Source organism: Coturnix japonica, chromosome 13 (genome assembly GCF_001577835.2).
Source record: "Coturnix japonica isolate 7356 chromosome 13, Coturnix japonica 2.1, whole genome shotgun sequence".
Taxonomy (NCBI): domain Eukaryota; kingdom Metazoa; phylum Chordata; class Aves; order Galliformes; family Phasianidae; genus Coturnix; species Coturnix japonica.
The window spans coordinates 7,939,944-7,952,656 of record NC_029528.1 but is presented as its reverse complement, the minus strand read 5'-3'; the positions used below and the strand labels follow the sequence as shown (position 1 = coordinate 7,952,656).

General features: G+C 36.0%; 1 protein-coding gene across 10 annotated transcripts in view; it reads left to right on the top strand.

The window, feature by feature from the left end:
• Positions 1 to 12,713, top strand: part of TENM2 (teneurin transmembrane protein 2) — a 1,269,291-nt gene that overhangs the window by 666,399 nt on the left and 590,179 nt on the right. For all 10 annotated transcript variants that reach the window (XM_032447373.1, XM_015875932.2, XM_015875931.2 and 7 more), the window contains exon 7: positions 11,291 to 11,341. The gene's annotated coding sequence lies outside the window, so the exon portion shown is untranslated. The remainder of the gene's footprint in view (positions 1 to 11,290; positions 11,342 to 12,713) is intronic.

Below are 12,713 nucleotides of genomic sequence, written 5' to 3'. Positions count from 1 at the left end.
AACTTTGTTTCCACAGGCCTAAGTCTGAAATTGCTCAGTCTTTCGTTATGTTACATGACTTACTTTATCTTTCTGTTTATTTACCACAAAACCAATGGCAGTGCTTCATCCAATCCTAAAGGGTTGTATTTTTATCATCAGTGTTAATGACTGAGAGTTGTTTTCGAATATATAATGAATAAGTGGACATTACATGGTGCAATCACAGGGAAATGAAGGTCAGTTTTACACCAATTATTGAGGTATTTTCTGGATAGAACAGGTGCCCTTTATTGGAGGGTATAGAGGAAATAAAAATGGCAAACCTATTTTTCAGGAGAGGAAAAAAAAAAAAAAAAGAAGAAAAAAATCAGATAAATGTAATACAATAAAAAATGAAAATTGAAGTGTGATACAGAGCTTGTGGTTTTAATTTTGATTTCAATAAAAGTTTTGCAAGGCTCTAAAGGCTCTAGTTTTGCAGCATAGGCAGGAGTTGTCTTGACCTTCATCTCCTTACAGAAGCTGAAAATGGCAAGCCAGGGAAATGCCATGTGCCCGCCGCTGTTCAATATGGAATCCTAAGGCAAGTTGTGGCCTTCTTACAGAAGGCTTCCATACCTAACATTAGGTAGGATCATCTGTTCTTTTCCATAGCTGTCACTGAATAAGGTGTTTTTAGTTTTTTTCTTTTAGTCAAATAGTGAAGAAGAAACCACTGATTCTCTACAATTGTCTATATGCTGTTATTCAAGGGCATCTTCCCATTTCTTCTTTTTGACACACAGACTGGCCAATACTTTTCATTTTGCTCTCTATGCTTCGGAATGATGGGATTTCCTGCTGTGGTGCCCTTGATTTTGTCATTGGAGTACATACAGAAGTTTCCATTCATGGAGCAAGGTCGTCTTTGTTTTAGATTTACATAAAGGTTAACAAATCACAAGTATTTTACTAAAGGCAGCAGTCACAGTGAGGGATAAAGTTTAGACTTAATGTCTGTGTCGGGGAGTACATTAACAGTACTCAAAAATGAGAGCTACGCACAGTAGCATACTACTGACATGAGGTGATTATGATAATGCCTTGCTACAAATTTTTGAAAATCAGATACTATAAAAAATATACCATTAACTTTATGTTAATAAAATATTTGGCTTGATGCCTTTTAAATTATTCATTTGAAGTAGTCTAAAAATATAAAGGAACTCTTATTATCATTCAATTTACATGATTACGTTAAGTTCACTTTTTTGGTTTAACATAAACAGAGTATAAAATTCCCATCAGGCTTTTGGATGTTTAAAATGTATCATTTTTATGCAAAAATTGGAGCCTGTTAGGATGTTAAGGTTGTCATTAGTATAAATATAACTTCAATTTCTGATTTGAAACTATTTTACACATAGAAATTACTGCGTTTGCTGATTTGACTCATTATTTCTGCTTTGATTATTCGTGTGCTCTTTTGAAAAACAGTTTTAAAACATAAACACTAAAAAGCTCTATAAATTGACTTAAGATCTTATTACAACCATTTCTTTTAAGTAGCACAGAAACCAATGTAACCGTGAAGGGAGACATTCAGCTTATCATGTAAGAGAGTTGTAATTTTGTAACTAAGATGAAATTTATATGAACGACAACATTCTATCTGTGTGAATGTGAGTGGGTGCTCTCGGACTGTCTAAAAGTGAGGCAGGAAGCTCTGTCCAAGATGGAAGCCCCCATAAGCTGTCACAGGGATGGAACGGAACCTGGTCTGCCTCTGGATCTGGATGTGTGGTCTGACATGACTGTGAAGCTTGCTGACTTCTGCTATCACTTCTGCTTGTCATCGTTGCTTCCCAGAAGTAGTGACAACTTTTCAGACCTCAAATTTTTTTGGGTTTGTTTGCATTCCCTCAGTTGTTTCTATGTAAAATCACAGCTTCTTTGTGTGTACAGGCAATTTTAACCTTGCAGGTACATTTTCAGTCTTATTCAGCTTTCTTTGTGTGCACTCGCTCCCTCTAACACCACAGTTTCTCCTGATTTCCCTGCTCTGTGCCACGTTTAAGCACATCCCTGAAGGGAGCCAGCCATAGGCAGCAAGCCATTCCTCAGAGCAAAGGTACACAGTGATATGTGAACCCCATGGGGTGGAAAATGAGGGACGGCTGCACAAGTAGAATCTCAGCACTTAACTAGTCTTTGTGGCAATGAAGGGAATTTTATTCAGGACTTCCTACACAGAGCTGTGTACACAAAGGATTGCAAGACTGGGGAGATAAACCTTGGCAACTGGAATAAGGCCACAAAATGAATAAGCCAGCTTTTCAGTTGTTCACTAGGGATGCAGCCTGAAATCAAGTCAGCCCTGCATCGCCATCAGCTAACATATGCAGGGGATTCTCACAGCTGCTGTGCTCAAGCCTTGTTTATTGTAGGAGGTCATGGAAAATAGATGGTTTCATTTCTTATTTCTAAGAGTCATCTCCATTTTCTGTGCCATAGACTTAATCCACAGCAAAGCCACTCTGGCTGTGAAACACTAGACAGTGTTATTTCCCTCTGATTATCACTTCTCCCCCAAATGGTTGTTTAATCTCCATATCTAGGTTAATTTGAAATAGCAACTGAGAACACACAGATTTCCAAGAATGAAGGAGTGCATTTTACTACTTTGCTAATAAATGAGCCTAACGAAGGCATTTAAATGCCGAACTTGCTATTAAAATGTACTTTCCATGATCGGTTCTGTTTGTGCACAAGTGCCTTACTGTCTTAAGCTCTCTTTCTAGCTTTAATGTGAAAACTGAGGAAAACGAATATGATGGGAACAGTGTAGGTGCTCATAGAATCTAAGTGTAGGTATTCAGTTGATTTTCAAAGATAGGCAGCTTATGTTTTTGACTGTGTATATGCTGAGGAACAGGAGAGGAAGGTAATTCCTGAGGCAGCAATTCAGAGATGTCTGAATCAAGCATTATCTAAGTTAAGGCTCTTTCACCCTTTTTGTTGCTGTACAAAGGACATGTTTAGGTATTTCTGTGGGATACGAGACTAGGCAGTTTAAATGCTTCCCCTCGTCTTCTTGCAGTTTACCCATGAAGCACGATAAAAAAGTTTTTTTGAGTCTTTTTGTTGATGTCTTTAAGAGTTTTGTTAGTGAGGGACAACTTCCTTTATTAGACTGAAAAATCATTATGTGTAAATATGTAAATCCCAAAGATTTCATGAACACAGATGCTATAATGTAATAATCCATGTTGTTAAAATTATTCTTATCTTCAGGAGCTTACAGAGTCCAGAAGAAAGCCATTTGGCATTTCGGATGATCCTTTCTATTTTATGTATAATTATGCAATTGCTTATATTTAGGATAATTTGTTAAATGGCTGCTGGCTTTGTTGACAGCCCATGCCTCAAAGGTGTAAGCTGCTACAACATAGCTTCTTCGGGAACTTTGTGGTTCTGCATAGAAAGATTTTCCTCTGTTTGTAGTTGCAGAAACCTGAACAAGGGAACTTTACATATTATGTAGGCATCCAAGTAAGCAACTGTCAGTCACGTGCTTCATAGATGCCTTTCTTTGGCTTCCCAGATTATGTAGTACAAACTACAGACTATAAAAGTCTCTATTGTCAGCTTTGCAAACAAATGTGTTGTATTCTAGACACGTGTGAGTAAAACTTCTCATCTGATTTCATTTTTGAAGATCTAAGATAAGTAAACTATGGGCAGTTTTAAAAGATTTGATGGGGTCTGGCAGTTAATCACTTTTTATTAGTTTGCCACTTGACATGATTGTGCTTTTGGTTTTCTGGAGATCTGTAGCATTGTATGAAGTTTGGACATCAGTGTGTCATGGCAGGAAGGAAGAAGTATATCTGGTATCTGACAGGAAGAAGAATACAGATAAAACATAGGCTAGAACTTCTCCTAGGTAATAAATTCTAGTAGAGGCTTTAGTATCAAGTTTGTGTAATGTATGAGTCTCTGATGTGATTAAGTCTTTTCAGCACTTCTTGCTTCTTGAAACTGCTAAGTTAGTGTGTAATGTGTGGTTTCAGGGCATGTGAAACACACAGGTGATGAGACAGAATGGCCATCAGTTTAGCACTGTAGACAGAGTAGATTTCTTAAACTGAGTTGTTTGGGTTTTTTTGTTTTGTTTTTGTTTGTTTGTTTGTTTTTGTTTGTTTGTTTGTTTCTCTGTTTTAAATCCTTGTTAAAAAGGGAGATGAAAGGAAAAGGAGCCAAAATTGCTCAATCTTTTATATAGCCTGTTAGGTGCTCACATCCTTGTGGGAATCCCTTGGAATGTGACTTTGGTACCTGAAACAATTACATTGTATTCTTTCAACTTAGAGATGATTGATTAATAGATGTATTACAGACATTTGTTGAAAGGAGAAGTTCTGTAACGTTCCAAGCATGCATCAGTGTAGCTCTCCTTTCTCGCTAGGTAACATTCATCCCTTCAAAACCTTAGGAGGATATTGGGAATACGACCCTTTTGCCTGCTAAATTTTGTTTAGTTTCCTGATTAGTTTTAGTTTCTTTGCTATTTTATTCTCCTTTTTTGTTGGTCAGCTATAACTGTTCTGCTTTGTTTTTGCAGTAGCATTTGTCTCTCTGGGAAGAATCAGAGTTTGTTTTACTGGCAACTATGAAATCACCATTGGGTCTGTCATGTGGTTACGCTGCAGATGGTTTTGGAGCTGCTTGTTTCAACTGCATGAAATATCCCTTTGGACTCGGCTGTGATTCTAAGGAATATATGCACTATTGGTCACATGTAAACAAAATCATGTTTTACTTGTCTGTGACATTAATCCTTGGTAGCTATAGATTCAGTTTGATGGTACAGCTGCTTCTTCGGGTAAGGGAGGGAGGATGTACCGGTGGGATGAAATAGTAAGCTGTAACGAACCTTTCACAGGCATCATACAGCCCAGCTTAACCTCAGGAGAGACCAATGCTCATAGTCAGGGATGGATAGGAAAGAAAATCCTCACACAGAAGTTTATATCAAATGTTGTACCAAAGAGGAAACTTCTTTCTTTGAGTGGGTTACTGGTACAAGAAGTTACAGATAAATTCATAAAACAGTTTTCCCTACTGCAGTAATTTTTGAACAATATATTTTCTGCTTCAGAAGAGAAATACGTACAGCTGGGAGCTTCGGCGGTCAGACTGCTTTGTCTCTGTAGAGTAACATTTTTACTACGATGTGAAAGCCATGGACAATGCTGCAGCTTGTTGCTGATGGCTCGTCACTCTTCTGGTTTTCCAAGCGCAATTTATGCATATGCATATACAAATTCTTGTTATGCCACTTGGTAATTTAAATACCTGTTGTTACTTTGAACAAGAGAAGTTTATAATACTAACGTGCATCATGGCTCAAAAAGAGATTACAGGTCAGCCAAAATGACAGTAATATTTCACACAGGAAGCAATATGTTGAGGAGGAGCTGTTACTCCGTTTATGAGTTTAAGACTCATGGAAGGTGCTCACCTATTGAAGCTGAAGTTTTCTACTTAGTTATTGTTATCCAGAGGTAACAGGATATTGTGGCCAGAGATGGCAAGGCAGTTTGTTCTCCATTTATGTACTTAAAGTGATGGATGGACTTTCAAATACTCTCATTAAGTGGGACATTGACTGCCTTCAAATTTCTGGATAGAAATGTTAGGAGGGGAGCTCTTGAGAGATGAATCTCTCTTTAACTTTTTTCTCAAATGTTTCAGAAAAAAAAAATATATATATATATATATATATATTTACATACATACATACATATATATATATATATATATACATACATATATATATATACACACATTTTTGTTACTCTATTTAGTTGGTTCCGAGATCTTTGAATCTATCTCATACTATTTTTAAAATGCTAAATATTTCAGATTTCAGAAGTGGATGCAATATTGAGTATTGAAATGAGATGTTTAGATTTGATAACACCTGCAGGCACAGTGTAAACAGAAGAGAAGGCAGCCCCTGGGCAGATGAAAAATGCAAATCTGAGGTGGACAGAACTTTGCAATGTCAGTCTTAACTTATGGAACAGATTCAGAAGTTTATTACTAGAGTTGTTTCCATAAAAGAGAAGCAGATTTGGATTGAAAATAGCAAACTGTTGCGATAGCTGGCATTACAGCCTTTAGAAAGGTGACTTTCATCCTGTTGCAAAGCCTTCACACTGAAGTGTTTGCAGGCAGATTTTGGTGCAAGACCCAGCTTGTTTAAGCATCAGGTATCAGCTGTCTGTAGCTGAAACCTCAGTGATGTTCCAGTGAGAGGATATGAAACCTTACACTGTAGCAAATTACAAGATATAAATGTTAAATCTTCGTTATTTCCTCCTTCCCTACTTGATAGACAAAGTTAGAAATTAAATGGGGTGGGGAGGAAGTTGCAACACCAAAAAAATGGAACTTATTGTATTTTCTTGTTGAGTAAAAGCTCTTACCTGAACTCTTCAGCCTAGGAAGAGGTGTGAGGTGGGGCAGTCCCTCTGAAGGGCTAAGCTCCCCATTCAGGAGGAGCAGCTATCTGTAAAGGCATAGCTATAACAGTGACTGCCAAGTGTAATGCCAGCTGCTCTCTGCTGCATGGCCTTGGGACTGGAGCACAGTCACGCAGCACTGGTCTGAGGCTTCAAATCTGGAGCTTTTGCCCATGGCAGCTTTACTTTATTTGTGTGGAAATTGCTCAGCTCTGACATTTATAGCCTGATTGTTCCTTGCTCTTCTTAGATCCTTCTCTGATCTATTGATCTTTGCTTTATTTTATATCAACAAAGTGTTCCACATTCATTTTTAAATCCTTTTAAATTAGCAAAAGTCATCACCATAGTATTTTGACATAAATTGGACATGTACAAATTGCTGAAATGCCATGATACCAGTGGGGAAAATCATGACACAACTCTAACCTTAGAAGCATTCATGTGAAAGAAATACCTTGCAAACAAACTTCCATTGTGGGCTCACAGTCTGTTGTTGTTTTCATCAGCAGGACTGGAAAAGCAGCCAGATTTGGCTGAGAGGTATCTTGTGCAGAGTTGGAGAATGCAGTTCTTTGATTTTATCTCACAGTATCTGGGTATGACACACTGCATATTTGCTGTGTTCTGCTGATAGGAGCCTCTGGTGCTGTATCACTACCAAGTTCAGAACAAGTAGAGTTGTCTCTCTCACTTCCATCTTCAGCACCAAAAATCAGAAGAACAGATCGTGTAGATATCACAACAGAAGCTTGTATGTATAAAATAGTTGTACTATTAAATATAGCAGTAAATCCCAGATCAGGTTCTAATTGATCAGAGAATTGATCAGTATTTGCTTGCTTTAATAATGTCAAATCTGGACTAAATTGACAGTGACTAAAATATGCTAATTTATGCACTTGGAAAGTTTAGCAGCAATTTTAAAGAAGTTTAGGAGCTATAGTCTGTGTCTCAGTTGATGTATGTCAGTATTGCTAATCAAAACGACAGTTGTATGTCTTCATATTTACCAAGGCTAGAATCACAGTCAACAATGAGAGAATGATTTCTATTCTAACTCACACATATTGTCCTATTCTTGATTGAAGAAAATAGGGAAAGTGAGATTTATCACTTGTAAAAGATGATGCTGCTGGATCTTACAATGTGCTGATCACAACATTAACATACTGTGCAAAACAGAAAAATATCCTGCCAAAAGCTTTGCAATAAAAGGGGGATTTGTTTCTTTTACAAAGTTTTAGACCTGAGACATTGCTTATCGCTTAGAGAAAAAAAAGGGAACAAGAAGAAAGGAGATCCTGTTGGTGATTTTACTTGGATTTCTTCAGACAACGTGGAAGCATGAAACAGTAGGAGAAAAAAGTTTTACAGGAACTGTTTACTTATTAACCAGGGCACATAGCCTGACTCGTGTACTCTGGAAATGGATCCGACGTGCTGGCAAAAGATCAAGGAACATATAGAAACTTAATATGATTTGCCATTTTTAAATGGGATTCTTTCTTATAACTATTGAGAAGTACTCATTGATTGCTGCCATAAAGGGAAGGAACAGCCACTCCCCATGAAGCAGAAATTAACAGTAGTATGCAGAAAATACTGGAATTCATGTTGGAAGCCGACAAGTAAGAATAACAAAAAAGCATTACTGCATGAATAGGAACTTCTTATTGCTCCTTAAATAACACTTTTAGAGCAATTTGGAACTGAGCTAGTGTGCTGACAAATGCTTGCTGGAAATAGAATTGTTAAGGTTTTGTTTCGTTTTTTAAACACATCTGAAATTTATACATTTATACACAAATTTATACAGAATACAAGAGGAGAAGAGTAATTCAGGAGTTTATATGTACAAAAAAAGGAAAAAGAAAATAGGAAATGAGCTAAAAAGAGAAGAAGTCATGAGATTGAAAATGATCTTATCTTTAGCGTTTACCATTTCTCCTAGGAACTTACCATTATTTCCAGCTGGTGTTTTTATTAAAGGCTCCACAGAATGCAAAACATCTCAAAAACTTGTAATGTGTTTTCCCACTGTTTATTCCTCCTAATTTAGTTCTTCAGTCGTAAACATAAAAAGATGCATAAAATTTCATCATGCTGTAGATATAGGCAAAAATTGGTGATTGGAAGAATTTTAATATAATTCCTATCTTCTGCTCACGTTTCCGGAGGATCAATAAAACTAAGGAAATAAAAGAATTCAGCAGCTATTAAAATTGGTAATAAAAAGATTTTCTGCTATTCTCTGTGACTTCTTCAGTAACTGTCAGCATCGGGAACAGTTTTATTTTTCTCAAACCAGTATATTCACAATCACAAGTTGACACTTTAGAAGTAAGGATTATGCAGCAGGAAGATTAGACAAAACACAAATGTAGACATTGAAGTCAAGGCACAGCAGATGCCATTATAGCTTCAAAAGTCAAGTTCAGGATGAGCTTGACGTGGTACCCCTTGGGGTGGGGCATGCTCAGGGTCCCCAGCTGTCTGTATTCTGTAATATCACAGTTCTTTCCTTTGCAAAGTTGTCATGTTGTGGTTTTGAACTTAAGTTCTCATGAATTAAATAGGTGGATATCAGATGTGTTTATGGACATTATCCATCCTTTAGGATAATCCATTTTAAACCACTACCTTTGTTGTGTAAGATACTTGTAAATTAGGGGTAATAATACGTCTGCATTTCATTCTGTTGTCATTGAAATGGATGCTTTGCTTGAATGTGAAATATTCTAGGAGTTACTTTTGTCATTTTAGGCTGAATGTGGTGGATCTATCCCATGCTGTGTAAGGAAAGCATTTTGTAAGTGATAGTAGACCTGATGTTCAAATAAACCTTCAAAAATATTTGAAATTATACTTTGTTTTCCCCAAATAGTTCCTCAGCAGTTGATGCTGAAGTTAAATTGTACATCATCATCCTTTTTCCAGAGAAGGCTCTCATTCTTCTGAAAAGAATATGTATTAATTTTTAAAATCATATTTACAAGTAACCTACATAAGACCTGCTGATGTCCTGAATTTTCATAAAGCATCCTCTTATGAATTACAGATGCATAAGATGCCTCAGTAATTGTAGCTTGGGTATTTGAATTCATCATGGCTACTCTTGGTGCAATGCATTTTCCATTATAAATAAGATACTGCTTATAAGGCCTGTCTCTCAGGTCACTGAATTCCAACATCAATGACTGCAGTAAACAACATATTGTCTCCATTTAAATGACATTTGGTTTAGAAACAAAATAGATGATACAAACCTGGCTTATTCTTCATCCATTCTTAATGTACTTTGATATTTTAATTTCCTGAAAATATTGTATTGCACAAAATTCCTGTGTATTGGTGGAAGCAGTGAGCGTAAGTCTATACTTGAATACATAACTGAATATATAGTGCTTGTACAGTAACCCTCAATGAGTGTAATAGCAAAAAATGACTTGTGCTGTTACAGTTCATAAAGCCTCGATCTTCTAATGAGGAAACCTTAACCATGAACTTAATACAACTGGGATCTAAAGTATTTAACATTACCAGACCTTTAAATGCAGTTTAAGGTATTGTCTTTAACTGTTTTATAACCTGTACAGAATTGAGTAGCCTGACTTAAATGCATTTATTTTCTACTTAGTAATTCACTCAAGGTATTTGAACGTGGTTTTTATCCATAGTATATAAACTGTCATTTACATTTTCTGTAAAGTGTTTAGTGCAATTTGAGACTCATTCTGAATTATGTTGAGGAGCATTATATGATCACAATTACTTACATTGCATATTGTCATCTCCTTGCATGCAAGTTAATTTGTAAGAATACTCTAACTGATAATTGAGCTGTTTAAAACAGATGTATGTGTGCTGTGTATATGCCATGGAAAACATGAAGATATTAATTCCAGTGCTAAGAGCGCTGAATGTGTAGCTCTTCTGATTTACATGGCCCAATTTTTTGCATGCAAAGATTCATCAGAAACCTTATGAAACCATTTAGTAGTTCATCTGTGAAATGTCACAAACGAGTTTTCATATTGTAAAGATTACTGATCCAAATCAGAATCCCAGATGTTTATCTTTAATAAAAAGACACTTTTAAAAATTCAGGTTATTAAACTGTTATAGGGCTTGGGGATATGAAGTTGACTGTCTTTATGTGAGCAAGCAAAGCTATTCACTGCTTCCATGCTTACTTTCCTGGCTCAGTTTCTTATGATGAAGTTCCTCTGTTAAGATCATTCATCTATTAAAAAAAAAAAAAGAAAAAAAAAAAGAAAAAAACAGGAAAGAAGGAAATCAGTCAGATATGCAGTTATTATTAGATGGGTAGCTAGTGAGAAGGGAAAAAACTACTGTGAGTTCCAGAATTTTTATTAGATCTACTAATGACTTCTCTATTTAAATGCATATAAAATAAACAACACATCGGATTTAATGGATACATGTAATTGGTAATCTGATAAAAATGTTAGACCTTATGCCAGTTTTTTTTAACATATTATTCTCCCTTTTGTAATTATAGTGATATTCTTTATTGTGAGAGAAACACAATAGGGACTCTCCTATTATTGTTAAAAAAAAAAAAAAAAAAAAAAGTCAAATTCACAGAACAATTATTCTCTGCAGTTGCCTGTAATCTTCCAGAATCTTTTTTCTTTGCATGTGGATACTTTCTTATAAGTACATTAATGAAGAATAAATCTAAACAAGATAAGAAGAGAAAATTGGAAGCCTTCTCAATACGTTTTGTTCCCCACAGCAGGAATTACAAAATAATTTTGTTTATTTTTTTCCAGTTCTTTGCTGTTGCCCAGCCAACACCTGAGGGATCACAAACGAACCTGGGAGTAAGTAATTAAAATTCAAAGCTTTAACATTCAGATACTTTTACGCTTTCTTTTGCTTCCAACTTGCAAGAAATTTTCCAGACAGGCTTTTAATTAACAGGTGAGCTTAATTGACATGTGAGTTTTTTGTAAATGGAAAGGATATCAGTGAGCAGTAAAGGAGGAGTTTTTCCTGCTCATGTTTTAGGAGCTTTAGCTTATTTGCATGTTAATGTTTCAGTTGAATCCATTTTCTCTAATGAAAATAAAAAAATAAAAAAAAAATAAAGTGGAATTTCTAAATATTGAATATAACAGAGAAAGAGTTTACCAGAATCACGACTAACTTTCACAGCATCTACCAATGTGAAACTATGTGTTGGATATGCCTGACAGGTTAGCCTACTGTGTTTATTAAGAAGTAAGAGTGATGGAAATTCATAACACTGTAAGCAATATGTTGTGTTTAGCTAAGATATATGTGATTTTACTAGGTTGAAACTAATTTAACCTAACTTTACCAACTAAAATATGAATATTGGGTCAGAATTAATCTTGTGGATGCCTATTTCAGTGAATGTGGAGTTACAGGAGATGTCAAACCCACCTTAGATTTGAAAAGAGTCACCTTCTGCAGGTGTAGAAATGCCTGCCTACCAAATGCCTTAATTTAGACAACATGGATTCCCTAATATTTAACACAAACCTTCTACTCTAGGTTTGGGACTGTTGCCTTATTTATTTGGTTGTGGTTTTGCCTGCCAAGGGTTTGGAATTGAAAGAATGGCGAGAGTTCTGGGGGGCTTTTTAAATGATGGACTTCTGAAGGAAACCAGCATCATGTGGAATCAGATAATGTGCTGTTTGGTTTCAGGCTTGGTATTTTATAATCCTAAGCCATGCTGTGCACTGAAGGTGTTTTTGAGTTAAAGAAGCACCAGCAAAGAGTTTCTTGTGTAGGCAGTAGTGGGACAGCACTCACATTTGATCATGGAAAGATTCCTTCATTGTCATCACTGCTCAAGCATGTGAGTCTGGTGGGAGAGTTGGTGAGAAAATACTAGTACAGTTAATGTGTTCTTTGTGCAATAACTCTTGACTGGGCTCCATATTTTCATCACTGCTCCTCTTTTTGAGTATTTGTTGCCATATTTATTTCACTCAGCAGGCATGTAAGCAAATGATCTCTACCTTAAGCAACAGTGACCTGAATGGGCATTTCATACAAAACTGACTTATAGCTGAACTGTGCAAAAATATATAGTTAATTCATATGAAGACACTCTAGCTATTCTCTGATATTGTTTCATCTGTCTTTGTGAAGTATGATCTTTCAAGGAAGAAAAATGCAGAGATTATTATTTAAAAAACAACACAAAACTATTTTGCTTTT